This window comes from Camelus ferus, chromosome 32 (assembly GCF_009834535.1).
Source record: "Camelus ferus isolate YT-003-E chromosome 32, BCGSAC_Cfer_1.0, whole genome shotgun sequence".
In the NCBI taxonomy this organism is placed as follows: Eukaryota; Metazoa; Chordata; class Mammalia; order Artiodactyla; family Camelidae; genus Camelus; species Camelus ferus.
Genome location: NC_045727.1, coordinates 23,481,132 through 23,496,416, shown reverse-complemented (window position 1 = coordinate 23,496,416; position 15,285 = coordinate 23,481,132). Strand labels below are relative to the sequence as shown.

Sequence of the window (15,285 nt, the reverse complement as noted above, 5' to 3'; positions counted from 1 at the left end):
ACAATCTCCAGGTCCATCCTTGTTGCTGCAAATGGCATTAGTGCATTCTTTTTTATGGCTTAGTAATATTCCATTCTATAAAAATACCACATCTTCTTTATCCAGTCATCTGTTGATGGACATGTGTTGATGGACAGGCTGCTTCCATGTGTTGGCTATTGTATTTAGTGCTGCTATGAACACTGGGGTGCATGTATCTTTTCAAATTAGAGTTTCCAGTGGATACATGCCCAGGAGTGGGCTTGCTGGATCACAGGGTAACTCTTTTTAGTTTTTAAAGAAATCTCCACACTGTTTTCCATAACAGCTGCACCAAACTGCATTCCCACCAAGTGTGGCAGGGCTCCCTTTTCCAGACCTGGAGCAGACTTACTGCAGCAAGCTAACTTGCCAAACTAAGTGTTCTCTGCTTAATAATTGACCGAGAAACTTTCTCCTTGTCCATGGGAACCAGGGAGATGCCAGCTTTCCTCACTCCTCCCATTTTCAAGTGATGACTGATGCAAGGTGCAGTCCTGTGCCTTCTCAGTTTATTTAGGGATGTGCGTTAGATTAAATGGAAGGCTGTCCAGTGACGCATCTGACACAGTTCAAATCCACGTCCTCCTGGGAACTGGCTTTCATTAGCTGCAAGGAGGAAGCCCGGAGTATATCAAACCCATGCTCAGAGTTCCCATTAGTATTGAGCAAGTGAAATTCAGTTAAATGACATGTCACCAGGGTTCCTGCAAGGAAGAGTGTGTGCTGAATGTTGAAATGGATTCCCCAGACCCTTCCAGAACCCACCTTGAGAGAAAGATAATGGGGACAAATTGTTTTAAGTCCAACTTCAGAAATGCAATTAAGGGCTGCCTCGGGCCACTGTGGCTTTTTCCTTGTGATTCTGAGGCACCTTCAGAGTTTAGAATGCTTGCCAAATCTGTGAACCTTTTTTCCGCCCCTAAAGAGCTATTTGTTCAAATTATTTGCCTTGTAAGCAAGGTTCCAAAGTCACTGAGGGAGGAAGGACGGGGCCAGCTTTTGCTTCCTGCGGGGCCCCGTGCGCTTTCAGAAGCGTGGTTTTGCTGTGTTAGGTGCGTGGTTGGGGCGCCCGGTCCCTCCACCTCACAGATAAACAGGAGCCGCGACAGAAATCTTTCTTCCGTTAAGAAGATGGAGGATTTAGGAAAGTGCTTGCAACTGGGAGAAAAAAGCTACTGGCTACGTTTTTTTCCCCCAAAACGAAATACAGAGGGGGAAGAAATGTCTTCATTAAATGTCTTGAATAGTTTCGGAAGGTGGCTACTGAACATCTTCCACGGTTGCAGCCCCGCCGGGCGTGGCTGTGAGGCCAACTGATCAAGCCTGTACCACCCTGCGAAGTTTATGATTAATTGCTTTGCAGGAGACTATGGGCCCTGGATCTATTATTCAGGTAATAAACAGAGAGAACAAATTAATTACTGCATTGTGGGCTTTCCAGCGGACTCTAAGGAAGCTCTGGGTGGGAGCCAGGAGGTGGCAGGGGGAGAGGGGGACACTGATCCTTGAACTTTGAAAGAGGAAAATGATTTGAGCATCACTCGGAAAGAACAGTGCATCTGAGGCCTGCCCAACAGTGGCCTCCGGCCGCAGGGCAGGAGGAGACACACACGTCCTCAGTTCTCCAAATGAAACGAAGCAAGCTCATTCACTCAGTGAGCACTTACGGAAAGCCAGGGCTAGTGATGAATTTTCTGCTTTGTGAACGACTGGAGAATATAGACAAGCCTAGAGGTGTTTATTACACATTAAATGCCCTGTTATGGTTTGAGCCCAGGGCCGTGGGAGCCCGTGGGGAAGTGTCATGTAGACCTTCCAGAACATCATCAGCCTGAGCTTGGACTCCCAACCTCCTCACTTAGCGTCATTGTTTCCAGGGTCACGGGTGTCACGGATCACACCGTGGTTACGGCGCCCGTTCCTGTAAGATGCAGTGGGAGTCTTTCCCTCCGCCAGAGAAGCGCCCACGCCACCCTGATGACTGACACGGCCTGTCTCCAGGCAGAGGGGTCAGGCTGGGTCCTGCATCTGAGAAGAATGAATGGGCGGCAGAGCCTTTGTCCAGGCTCCACCTCCAGGTGTCCTGGAGTTTGGTTTCGTTTTTTAAGCAATCAGATTATCCAGCCCCAAGCAGAGAGGCTTTCTTAATTTTGGAAAGTCATAAAACAGTCTTAGGAAAACTTAAGGAGTTATTTCCAGAACAGGGGACCCCAGCGATGACTCCTTAAAAAATGAAATAGTGGGAAAGAAGCAAGGCTGGGGGAATGCTGGGTGAGCAAGGGTGGTCCCGGCAGAAACAGCAGAGGCTGCAAAATTCTGGAAGATGAAAAAGTTGGTTCAGAGCTTTTAAAGACTTCAGTTTGGCTGGAGAAGGGGGATTCGTGGGGAGACAATTCATGAGGCAGCACAGGGTAGCAGATCCCACGGGGCTTGCTGACTGCCTGAGGTTTACAGCCCATCCTGGAGCGAGGAGGAGCAGTGAAAGCTTTTAAACCCGGAGAAGCACTGTCAGGATTATACTTCAGAACATCGCTCTGGACGACGTATGAGTCGGCGGGACGTCAGCCAGGGACGCAGGCAGGTGTTGGGGTCAGGGATGACGGGTCTGGAGAGGATGATCAAGGTGGTGGAAAAAGAAATTGGGTGCATTCGAGGAACATTTAGAAGGACTGCGTTGCATTCATTTCAGTTTCCAGAACAGCGCAGAAGAAAACTGTAAAATGTAAGAATCTCCTCGTATCTCACCAGGCTCAGGAATCCGCGTAATCAGATAAATACACAGCCTCCCTTCCACTAGACTGAACTGCCTCGGGTGGGGTCCGCCTCCTTGGGCACTGAAGGGGGCAGAATGCAACCAAAGTCGTCATCTGGTACCGATTGTAAGTACCAGTACCAGAACCCGTTTATTAAAAAAAAAAAAATCAGGAGGAAACATTATGCAATCCTGGTCCTGCGAGTTGAAGCGGTTTGTGAACACTTTCCAGCTGGTTAGCCTGCCTGGGAACCCAGGCAACAGGAGACACGTGAGGTCTGCGTTTCCAGTGGATTTCTCCCCACCTAGGTTCCAAGAAAACCTCCTCCTGATCATCTGACCCATCCCCTGAGATCACTGATTGTCCCAGCACAAAGGTCTCTGCTGCCCTCTGCCCATCTTGTTGATCCGTCCGTGGTAAGCGGCCACTCCATTTCCAGGTGACCTTTCGTGTAAATCATTGCAGGGAAAGGACCCCACCCCTCTGCCCGCCCCACCACCCACAATCCAAGCAGCCAGAAATGGTGTCAGTGCCTCTCTGTCTCAGGGGATGCTCTGCTGGACGGAGCAGAATTCCAACCACGTGGTTCCCTCATCTCTCCCTTGTAAACACCGGGAGAGGCTGCAGCCTCTTTTTCTATAATTTGTCACTTTCCCCAACCTCCCAGGTGGAATCCCATTCTCTCTGTGTCTGTGAACCATCTGTGTCTCTGTCCTCTGGGGAAAGCAGCTTCCCTGCTCACCTGCCCTCCCCACGCTGCTCCGTGTGTCTCCCCTTTTGTCTCTAGGGAGGATAGCACCCCACTCCCGACCTCCTGCTTCCTCCTCCTCTCCGAGGGCCTCGGAACGGCCAGGCACCAGCATTAAGGTTCCGTGGCAGAACCGAGGCTGGGACCAGCGGGTGGAAGCGAGCTAGGCTTGGTTCGGGCGCATAATTGTAGGGGGTGCCAAGACACTCACAGTCAAGACAGATCACTTAACAATTCAATCCTTTAATCATTGTAATATGTGAAGAAGTCAAAATGAATGCAGAAAGTTGATGATGGACGCAAAATCAAAATGTGAAAGACAGAGTTTAACAGAGCCAGGCTGGGCCATGCTAGGGCTGAGACAAAAGGAAATGTGTGCCTCTATGTACAGGTTTTTATGTGTGTTTTAGTAGTTTGTGGATTTAATTAAATATTGATGAGTTTGCTTCCATTAAGCTAGGAAAGCGAAATTATAATAAATCATGTTTGGGAAATAGATCAAACATTTAAATTTAGAAATAATATCTTGAGTTTTAATAGACCAACTTTTTAATGTACTGATAGTTTTCCAACTGGAAAAGACAAGCGTGAATAAGAGCCATTAAAATATGTACCTTTTTGTGGAGAAAAGGGAACCCTCCTACACTGTTGGTGGGAATGTGGTTTTGTGTAGCCCTTATGGAAAAACTATGGAGATTCCTTTAAAAACTAAAAATAGACTTATATATGACCCAGCAGCCCCACTCCTGGGCATATATCCAGAGGGAACTCTAATTCAAAAAGATACATGTGCCCCAGTGTTCATAGCAGCACTATTTACAACAGCCAAGACACGGAAGCAACCTAAATGTCCATTGACAGATGACTGGATAAAGAAGTTGTGGTATATCTATACAATGGAATACTACTCAGCCATAAAAAATAAAATAATGCCATCTTGCAGCAACATGGATGGACCTGGAGATCATCATACTAAGTGAAGTAAGTCAGAAAGAGAAAGAAAAATATCACAGGATATCCCTTATATGTGAAATCTTAAAGAAAGATGACACAAATGAACTTAGTCACCAAACAGAAAGAGACTGACACATAGAGAATAAACTCGTGATTACCAAAGGGGAAAGCGAGGGAGGGATAAATTAGGATTATGGGATTAACAGATACAAACTACTACATACAGGGTAGATAAACGAGGTCCTACTGTAGAGCACAGGGAACTACATTCAATATCTTGTAATAACCTGTAATGAAAGGATATGAAAAAGAATATATATGTGTAACTGAATCGCTGTGCTGTACACCGGAAACTAACACAACACTGTAAATCAACTAAACATCAATTAAGACAGGAAGGAAAGAGGAAGACATGCATGATTACAGAGAAAATAATTTTCATTTCTAAACCGTATTTACTACTCATCGTGTTGTGGCCATTCTAGGCTTTGTAAAAGCCCAGTGCCTAAATTTGAACATTTCGAATTACGATGCATAACCCAGTGAGCTCATACTAAAATGGGAAATTCCCTGGGACGGCGTGAAGCCCGTCAGATGCCGGGGCAGCCGGCACGACGAGGCAGAGAGCCCGTCCCCACGCAGCGCGTCCAGCCCGGAGGCGGGAAAACTCGGGCCGCGCAGCGCCCCCATTTCCATCGTGCTTCCCGGGGGGACAAGCGGCTTCTGTTACGTCACAGTGTTTTCCTCCCAGAGGGGCCCGCGGACTTCCATTGGTGTCACTGCCCGCCGACAGATGGGGCAACAGGCTTGGCAGAGTTGGTGCCACGCACGGGGTCGAGGGGCACAGAGCAGCACGGCTCACGAGGTCACCTGACCGCAAGCGCCCCCCCCCGCTCCCCCCCCCCCCCGCCCCCCCTCAGTGGTAGCAGCCCCGCCCCTTAAGCCCCGCCCTCCTCTTCCTACTCTACAGCGGCCCCTGGTTTATCAGGGCGTCTTCATTTTGGAGGAAGGTTGTGCAACCTTTTCCCTGTAACCGTATCATTTTCCTTCCAAACATTATTGATGGAAAACAAAAGCAAGCATGTGGGCTTGAGAATAGATACAGGAGTGATCCACAGCCTGATATTTTAACCCTCCAATCTTTTATTTCCTCAATTAACTAATTGAGTCCTTTTGGAAAGTTCTGGTTTAAGGTGCAGATTTTTTTTTTTTTTTTTTTGTTCCATCTACATTAAAGAGAGGAGTGGTCCGAGGAGGGTAACTGTCGGTCAGTGACATCAGGACACAGTAACTTCGTATGCTAAGAGGTTTACCCTGATCTGTTTAACCTAAAGGAAAATTGTTACAGTCTGCCTGTAGGTGTTTTTCCATCAGAGTTTGAGATGCAAAAGTCAGTAGTTATTTTTCTCATGACAGTTTTCAACCTCCAGGAGAACAATTGATAGAGTCACCAAACTTTAAAAAGCTCAGAAGTGCTTGTTTGTAAATCACGTCATGTTTACAGGGAGATTAACATTTAGATGTTGCAAAATAAAAAGAAGTCTCAGATGTTTGGTGTTGAGAGGCAGTTTTTGCAGTTCTTGAGACAAAACTGCCTTTATTGCAACTCTATTTATTAAAAAGATAAGATGCAACTTTAACAAAATAGGAATCCAAAAATGCTAAGAAGAGTGTGGGCTTCAGAATGAGGTATGCCTATGTGCTCATCTGGCTTGCCTCCCACCTGAAACGTGCCTTTTAGGGGCAACTTAGCTGCAGCAACGCCCTGTTTTTATTCTGGGGGTGGGGGGTCGAGGGGAGGTAATCAGGTTTATGTATTTGTTTTTTTAATGGAGGTACTGGGGATGGAGCCCAGGAAGGCGGGGAGGAAGACCAGGACTAGCTCTCGCGATGCTTACGTGGGTCTGGTCTGGCTGCTATCTGCGCGCCCATATCCCTTCGGCCTGGGTAGAGGGGCTTCTTGGACTGCGAATGGTGTAGCCCATTCACCAGCTCACCTCTAGTGGGTCCCGGAAAAGAAAGCTACCTTGAGTGAAACGACCAAGCTGTGCAATGTAGGAGGCAGGACCAGGGGAAAACCCGGGGTCCGTCTCATCCTAAGCCTGTGTAATAAGGACCCTCCGCGGCCTGGGCACCTCTGGATGGATGCCCTGAAACACTGTCGTAATTCCCTCGGCACACGTGGGGAGGAACCGGTTTTCAATGGTTATGATCCAGGGAAAACGGGCGAGAAGATGGCCATGTCCCAGGTCCCAGGCGAGTCCCTGGGACGCGCCCCACCAAGTGAGGGTCCTTAGCTTTGTGCAGGAAAAAAATTAAAAAATGAGTCATAGTTGAGTGAAAGTAAGTTTATTCACAGAGATGCACACTCCATAAACTGAGTGCAGGCCAGAGAGGCCACAGGCATGGGGTGGGTGTTTAGTTTAAAGTAAAAGACAGGACAGAGTGCCAGCTGTCCCAAAAGGCAGGAGAAAGGCCGGCCTAGGAGGCACATGCTACGGGCAGAAGAGGGGCCGTCTCACTCAGAAGGGAGAGCGATGGCCCCCGAGCCTGGGGTCGGCTAGGGAAAATGAGATCGGATGCGAGGTGTGGGCGTTGTCAGCTTCTACGGGCTCAGTAACTTCAGATGCCAACAAGTGTGGGGATTATTCCAGCTACTCTGGGGGAGGAGCTGGGAGTCCCAGAAACTGGACCCTCACCAACTTTCGGACCTTTATGGTCAGCCTGGGAACCATCCTGGGCCCTGTGGGAGGGCCACTTCGCAGCTACTGTATTTCAAGGCGCGTGTATTGAAGCGCAAGGTCCACTGGGAGTTGAATCTTCCTCCGTCGTGGGGCTAATTACCGTGTCATTCTTTTCACGGCTGTGGCCCACCCCCTCCCCTCCCGTCTCAGTTGAGTCAGTGGTGAGGATGCCAGGGGATCCCTGCTGTCCTGGGAAGTGGGCTGGAACAGACCTCAGACAAGAGAATGGATGAGGACCCGCACCTGTCTGTCCACTCTCAAAACCCAGGCTGAGAATGGCTTCCCCGGGGCTGCCCCTATGCGTGCAGGGCTCCCCCACCTCCCTCCTAAGACGGAAGCCAGGTCGTCCTCTTCAGATGGAAACCCTGAGGCCCAGAGCGGCCTGGAAATGCAGATCCAGTGTGTGTATTCAGATTTAAAATGTGCATTCACTTAGCTGAGTGAATGATAGCACAGACCGTACTCAAGCATGGAGACGCAGGAGTAATTAACGAAATGCATCACTCGGACAGGGGGAGACGGTTTTAGAAGCATTTGTTTTTTGTTTTCCATCACTTTATGGTGAACATTTAAAAAGTAAAAAAAAAGGAAGAAGAGCTGAAATCATCGTAGAGTGAACACCCTACATCCAACATGAAGTTTCGAGGGCTGTTTATATCCTGCTCCGTCTGCTTTCAAGCTTTGTTTTTGTGTTAACAGCTAGCTTTATTCTAACTGACTTGTCAGAGAAGAACTATAATTAGCACATGATGTGAATCATTCCGTGGATATTTTGACTTAGGACAAACTGAGAGTGAATATTTCAGTAAAGAAGGCAAGTCTGTTTAAATGAAAGCCGTCCGGCGACCGAGCAGTCGGTACCCACCCAGGGCAAAAGTGGACGGCGGAACCTGAGACACTGATTCCGGTTTGAGGAGCGGAGTCTCAGACAAATGAAACACCTGAAGTGGGGAGTGTTTTACCAAAATCTTTGGCTTTTGCCTTAAAAAAAAAAAAAAGGTCTGTAATACTAAAATCAATGGTGAATGCCTCTATGGTGTATTTCAAAAAATGTTAACATGATTTATTTGTAGATTTAAAGCCCTTTCTTTCCAGCAGGGCCTGACATCTGCTGACACAGAAGCCAAAGCGCTCCCAAATCTGACGCGTGGACCCCTCATCACTGAGAGGTCCGAGTTCTGGGGGACAGGGAGCGGGTACCGGTTCCAGCGTTCACAGGGATTCTCAGCAGCGGCAGCTGGACGGGGCACCTGCTCAGCCTTGCGCAGCGGCCGTGCTTTGTTCCCGAGGACTGGAAGGGATGCCACGCAATAAACCTTGTCACAGGGCAGCTGTGGTCCCCACTCCCCTGACCGCCCCTCACCTCCTCTGTGGAAACACCATCCATTTTTCCCTTCTATTTATTGTCTCCTGTAAACACAAGAATCCGGATGAACATAACAGTCAGCAAACAGCCTGTGACCACGTTTCTATAACTGAAGGAAATCAGTGCGAGGACAGATGAAGTCTGAAGGCATCATGAAATTCCCTGCATTGTGGTCACAAGGGATGGTCCACAGCCATTTATTCAGTGATGTGTTTATTGCCTGTCCTCTCCTGCTGACCCCGTTAATCCTTTTTGCCTAAGACCCCTAGGAAGAAACGCAGGTACAGAAACTTAAACCCAACATCTTTACAAAATAATGTCAAACATTGTAACGTACAATATACAACACACCTTATATTCTATTCTATTCTATTCTATTCTATTCTATTCTATTCTATTCTATTCTATTCTATAAGTTCAAGTTGGTTGAAGTGTCATGTCCCAGTTTGAAAGTTCCACGGGACTCTAAGCTGGAAGCTGGGACCCGGCTAGATTTGCACACAGTCGCACCCCATTAGCCACCTCCCTGCCTGTCATCTGGCAGGACCTCAAACAAATGTGTGTTGCCAGTGCGGACAAAGGATGTCACCGCCACTTCAGTAAACAAAGGATGTTGCAGCCTGGCTAGTAAAGCCCTCAGCCACTGCAGTCACCTCCCCGCCAGGGGACTCTGGATGGAGAAGACAGGACACTGGCCCAAGATAGGTGCCTTTCAAAGGAGTAATTTCAGTCAGCCCAGAGTCTTGCATCCTCCCATGCATGGAAAAGCGCTAAATTCATTAACTTGAGATGCCTGGTTTTTCTTCAATTAGTGGTAATCTCCTGATGTTTGCCTACCTGTTTACCTGTTTGGGGTTTGTTTGTTTTGCAGAAACTCCTATACACTCTGGCTCCTCCCTTACCTCTTCTGAGGGGGTAGTCCCTCAGAGGCACCTGAGAAGCTGGGTTCTGGGTTGAAGTCCTCAGGAGGTCCACAGAATAAAACATAATTCTCAACTTTCAGATTGTGTGTTTTGTTTCAGTCAATGCCTGCATGAGTGAAGGAATGGATGACTCTGTGCTGGGCCAGGCACTGGGAATTACTGGTGATAAGTATAGACTTGCTCCAGTTGCTTTCAGGGAGCTTACTGTCTGATGAAGAGACTGGAAAAAAAAATAAGAAAACAAAATAGAAATGATTACATAAAATACCATCAGATAGTCAGTCAGCAAACCTCAAGCCACCAAAGAGCTGGTGGTTGTGTGAGACGATGCTAAAGTCAGTGCTTGATGAGTTGCAGAAACTCTTGTTCAGACAAAGTGTCCTCCGGTGGCATACTGATGACTGTTTCTGCTCAGGGGCCCTGTGGGTTCCGGGACAGACACACCTCATGTGGCCGGCAGAATTTTCAGATGACCTGGGATACCCACCCCCGGGTGTTACTCTCAAGATTATTCTGTATCACAAGGCAGAGGGCCTTTTGCAGCCTGTAGCTGAGGATGCTCCTCAGTTGACCTTAAAATGGGGGATTATCAGGTGGCCTGATCAGAGGGCAGGCGCCCCTTAAAAGCAGAGCGCTCTCTCCAGCAGGAGAGGAGGAGGAAGTCAGAGAGGATGAAGCGCGGGAAGGTTTGACGAGTTGTTTCCGGCCTTGGCGGTGGAGGGGCCACGCGCCAAGGAACGTGGGTGGCCTCCAGGTGCTGAGAACGGCCCCTGGCAACAGTCAGCAAGGCAAGCCCTGCAGTTGCAAGAAACTGGACCCCGCCAAGGTGCTGAGTGAACCCAGAAGCAGAATCCCCCCCGGAGTTACAGGTAAGAGCCCACCCTGCTATGTGCAACACTGGCCTTGTGAGAGCCTCGGCAGGGAGCTCAGCTGTGAGATCAGGAGCCAGGGGTGTGCGTGTCACTGTGTTACCAGCAATCAGAAGCTAATACGTTCCTTTTACAGGTGGAGCCAGGCTTGGTGGGACCTAAAAGCAACACAGTATTGGTAGCTCTGTTTAAAAGAAGAATACAAGAAGCTGAATACAGAATTAAGTATAGAAACTGGGAAGGGGCCACCTCGGTGTCACAGTGACGCTTCCTCTATGTGTGGTGTTCCATCCCGTCCAGTCCCTTTCCTCAGTCTCAGAAAAAAACGAAGCTCCTCCCTACACGGGGCCTCGGACGTGCTGTTCCCTTTATCCGAATGCTTGTCCCTCTCCTCTCAGCTGTGTTACCTGCCCTCCCGCTCTCAGACCTCAAAGGAAGCCTCACTGCCTCAGAAGGACTTTCTCTTCTCTCCCTGTCTGGATCCAGGTCCTTGGTCCCCTGTCCTCCTCTGTCCTTGTCCCGCGCAGGGTCACATTTGTATGCGTGATCATTCAGTTCAGGTCAAAGCCATCCCTCACCCCCCCCACCCCGCCCCCGTCCCAGTGCCTGAAGCAGTTCCTGGGGTTGGAGTCAGCCTAGGACTGGAGGTGGTTTGTCTTTCAGGATGTGGTCGTGAGAGTGCTTTTGTCAAGCACGCGTTTGAGAATGCTCATTATTCCATATGAGTCAACTCCGGCTGGTTTCCTGGGAGCGCTCACAGGAATGGCTGCAGGTGCGTGACAACGCCTAGAAAATGTACGTGCAGGGAAGGCGAGACTTCGGTGTACAAACCACAGCACGCACGAGTCAGTTACTGTGTTTTGGCTTGAATGTTTGCAAAGTGAACATGCCCCATGTTCTAAATTGCTTTGAGCACAGCCCAGAGCCTGGGGCGTCCTCCGTCCTGCAGCTGCGGTTTGAGTCTTGTCCAAGTGGATCTCAGCGCTGCTTCTACTAGTCTTCTCCTCCTTCTACAGACACATTGCGATGATGTGTCTGTAGAAGACGACATGGAATTTGTTCCAAGTTTGAGTTGAAAAGTATTCATGGGAAATGGAGAAACATTTCTCTGTGGGTCAAATGGCAGTGTCACTCCCAGGCTGTCTTGGCCAAGCCTGAGACACCTGGAGATATAAATGAACCCAGTGAAAGATGCCACCCTGACAGTGAACCAGTGTCATTTTTCAGAAGTTACCTGAACCTTGGGCAGCGGTGGTGTGCTAGATTCTGTACAGGCAGGGGGAGGGTCTGAACATCACACACTTCCCTCACCCATAAGCTGTGGGGCCGATCCTGTTACCGAGTTGCCAATAAACTTGGAGACAAGGTGCTGGGACAAGGAATAGTGACCTTTTTGGAAAGCCAGCAGACTGAGAAGATGGTGGACTCTTGTCCCAAAGAACCATCTTCCCTGAGTTAGAATTCAGGCTTCTTTTATACCAAAAGGGGAGGGAGTAAAGTCAAACACTTCCTGTTTCCAGTCACCCTCCAGAGGGGTGTGTTAATTTCTCCCTTCCTGCGGTCGTTCCCAGGGGGGCCTGGTCAGGATGCTCCCTGTGAGCTCAACCAAGGTGTTTTAGCTTAATGCTCATTACCTGGGATGCAGGACTCCCAGAGACGGGCCAGCATGTATAATTTAAGTTTATAGGCAACATCTCCATAGTGATTAACTTGTAACAATACAAGTTTCGTCCCCCTTACAGTCCCGCCCGAGGACAGTTGAAGACAAGTTGATGTGGGTTTACAGAAGCTCGGGGGAGGTTCGACTGTCTTAAGAATTGGCGGGTGGTGGTGATTGGTGATCCCAGTTCAAACCCAGCCTTTGATTCTTACCGGCTGGGGGGTCTTAAGCTACTGAAGCTTCCGCACTTTTTTTTGCCCTGGATGAGAATCAGGTGCCCCTCTCAGAGCTGAGGGAGCTAAGTGAGAGCTCCCATGTCAGTGATCAGAGTCACTCAGGAAACACTAGTCACGGTTAATATTACTGTTTTCCTATTGGACCCATTTTTTTCTAAAGCTTTGAAACCACCGTGGCCTCTGTCACATGGATGTAGGTTTGCAGTGTCAGGGAAATGCTTTTCCCCTGGGGTTCCGGCCTTAATTGATCCACATGTAATGTCTAGCAGACCCCTGACACCGTTTACCAACAGTTGGACAGCCTTCAGCGACTACTTTTCAAAAGACATGCGTAACAGGGGGCTGTATTCAGTACCTTGTAATAATGAAAAGGAATGTATACACATGTAACTGAGCCACGAGGCTCTACACCAGCAACTAACTCAACATTGTAAACCAACTGCACTTCGATTAAAAATAAATTAACAAAAGGCGCGTGTAGTCTCGCCCTCAGGAGGGTATTTATTTAGTAGTTGGCCAGCTGGTTTTCTTTGGGCACCGTATTCATTACCTAGGGTCCCTGCGACAAAGTACCGCAAAGCGAGGGACTGAGAAAGACAGAGGTGATTCTCTCAACAGCTCTGGGGGTCAGAGGTCCAAAGTCAAGGTGCTGGCAGGACTGGCTCCTTCTGAGGGCTCTGGGGGAGAACTTCTGCTCCAGGCCTCCCTCCGGCTTTTGGGCTTGCCCACGAGCCTCGGTGTCCCTTACCCATTTCCACCGCTGGTAAATTTCTGCCAGTTCCACAGGGCCATCTTCTCATGTGTCCTCTCGTCTTCTTAGAAGGGCACCGCTCGCTGGATGTGCAGCCCGCCTCCATCCAGTAGGACCTCGGGTAGACTAAGTTCAGCAGCAAAGACCCGAGTTCCAAGTGAGGTCACGTTCGAAGGTTCCAGGTGGACACGCGTCTGGGGGTGGAGGGGCACCGTTTAACCCAGTACAGGCACCGGGCTCTTGATCTCGCCGGTCACCACCCAGACTCGAGCTTTTCATAGGCCTCTTTCTGGGGACGGGAAGCAACGTTGGTATCGCTGCCCGGCCGGCTTTCCTCTTAATTAGGAAGCGGGGCTCACAGCTTACTTGCAAGTGGTGGTGGTGGAGGATAAGAAGCCCCTGACAAGATAAACTAGAAGATAAACTTCAACCAGGCTCTTTGGAAGCCTGTTTCCCCACATGTTTCAGACTGAAAGCCGACGGCAGTGTCAGCTGTAATTACCTGAGCCCATTACACAGCCGGGGGCAGGTGGCACTTAAAGAAATTGTGCAGAAGCTGAAACTGGTCTCACTGGTTGGAAACGCATCCTAAAATAGACCGGAGCCAAATCTGCAGCCAGCAGGTGAGGGAGGGGGTGCGGAACGGGAACGTGACAGGCAGAGCGGCTCCAGAGCCTGGAGGAAAGCGGTTTCCTTCTGACCCATCACCTGAACTCCTAAAGGGGTAGTTTCGCGTCCTTCTCTTTCAGACCGTTTATCGCCATCATCGCCCACACTGTGCTCAGGGCATCTGTGTCCTGCCCTGATCCCCTGCTAGGAGCGCCCCTAACTACGGGTCTTCAGCCACCAGCCCCTCCAAGGACAACCTGCAGAGTTGCCTTTCCTAAGGCCAGGCCCTTCCTTCCCCACGTCTTGTGACTGGTCCACGCAGGGGTCTGTAAGCCCAGCCCTCTCCCTCGCACTGGGGACAGCTCTGCTGGACCTAGCCGGTCCCAGAGGTGATGGGAGGGGATCCATCAAGGCTATCTCTGGGCCTGCGGGGTGATCACATCTCCCCCCGGCTCTGTCCTTCATCCTTTCCACCCTCCCACAGGAGATGGTCCCAAGCATCTCCAGCGCTAAACGTCACCTGAGAGACTTTCCCCGGAGCCCGACCTGCAACGTCATCACTGCCGACGTTTCTCGAGCATTCAGCCCTGCCCGCGGCCAGGCCTGGTGCTGAGTGCAAGGCGGGCGTGATCTCCGCACAAAAATAATCTGTGCGGGGTGTGTGAAGTGCGTGTGACACTGAGGCCCAAGGACTCTAAGTGACTACCTTGTACGTGGTGGATCTGGGACTGAACCAGCCCTCATGACACCAGATCCTCGCACTGTGAACGCTCCGCTCTCCTGGTCCCTGACGCGCGACACCAGGTGTGTGCTCGCAAGCTTAGGGGCTCGCGCGTCGTGCCCCTGGAAGGGCGGGCGGGGAGGGCGGGGAGACGCTCTTCCGCCTTGCGCAGCTGCCTGAACTGCTGTGAGCAGCCTTGAACTTGCGTCCGTATCGCAAAATGAAAGAAGCCACTCTGGAAAGGCCACATATTGTTTGATTCCCACTGTATGACATTCTGGAAAAGGCACCGTGTTGCCCACGGAGTAAAAGGCGAGTGATGGCCAGGCAGTTGGGGGGAGGGGAGGCATGAACCAGTGGCGCGCGGAGGACTTTCAGGGCAGTGAAATCGTCCCCATGAGGCCATGGAGGCGGCTACATGGCATCAGACATTTGTCCAAACCCACAGAACGCGCAGCCCCAGGCGAGAACCCTCGCGTAGACCGCGCCCTTTGGCTGGTGCTGACCGTCGGTTGTAACAAACGCGCCCCCTGGTGGGGGTGTCGGCAGTGCGGGAGGCTGTGCATGGGGGGGCGGGGGCGTAAGGCAATCTCTGTCCCTTCCCGCCAGCTTTGTTGTGGACCCAAAACTGCTCAAAAAAAAATAAAGTCTTAATAAACAAACAAACAAAAAATCAATTGGCAATGGGGAATATCTAATAAAGGATATGATACATTTTATCATTTGTAAATCACGTGCTATGTGGCCCTTATCAGTATAATGTCCAATAAACTTCAGAGAGCTCATCATTATTAAATAATCTGTACGTCACTGTGAAGGTATTATTTTGGATACCTAATTAATTCTAATACATGCATGAATGGGTTCTTTAAAAATAAATCTTGGTAGAGCAATAGCGTATATTAAATATGTATCCAATAAATATTTGTG

The 15,285-nt window shown here is 49.7% G+C and overlaps 1 long non-coding RNA gene across 1 annotated transcript in view; it reads left to right on the top strand.

Moving 5' to 3' along the window:
* LOC116660875 overlaps positions 1-15,285 on the top strand; it is a 31,329-nt gene that overhangs the window by 12,787 nt on the left and 3,257 nt on the right. The gene's annotated exons all lie outside the window — the stretch shown is intronic.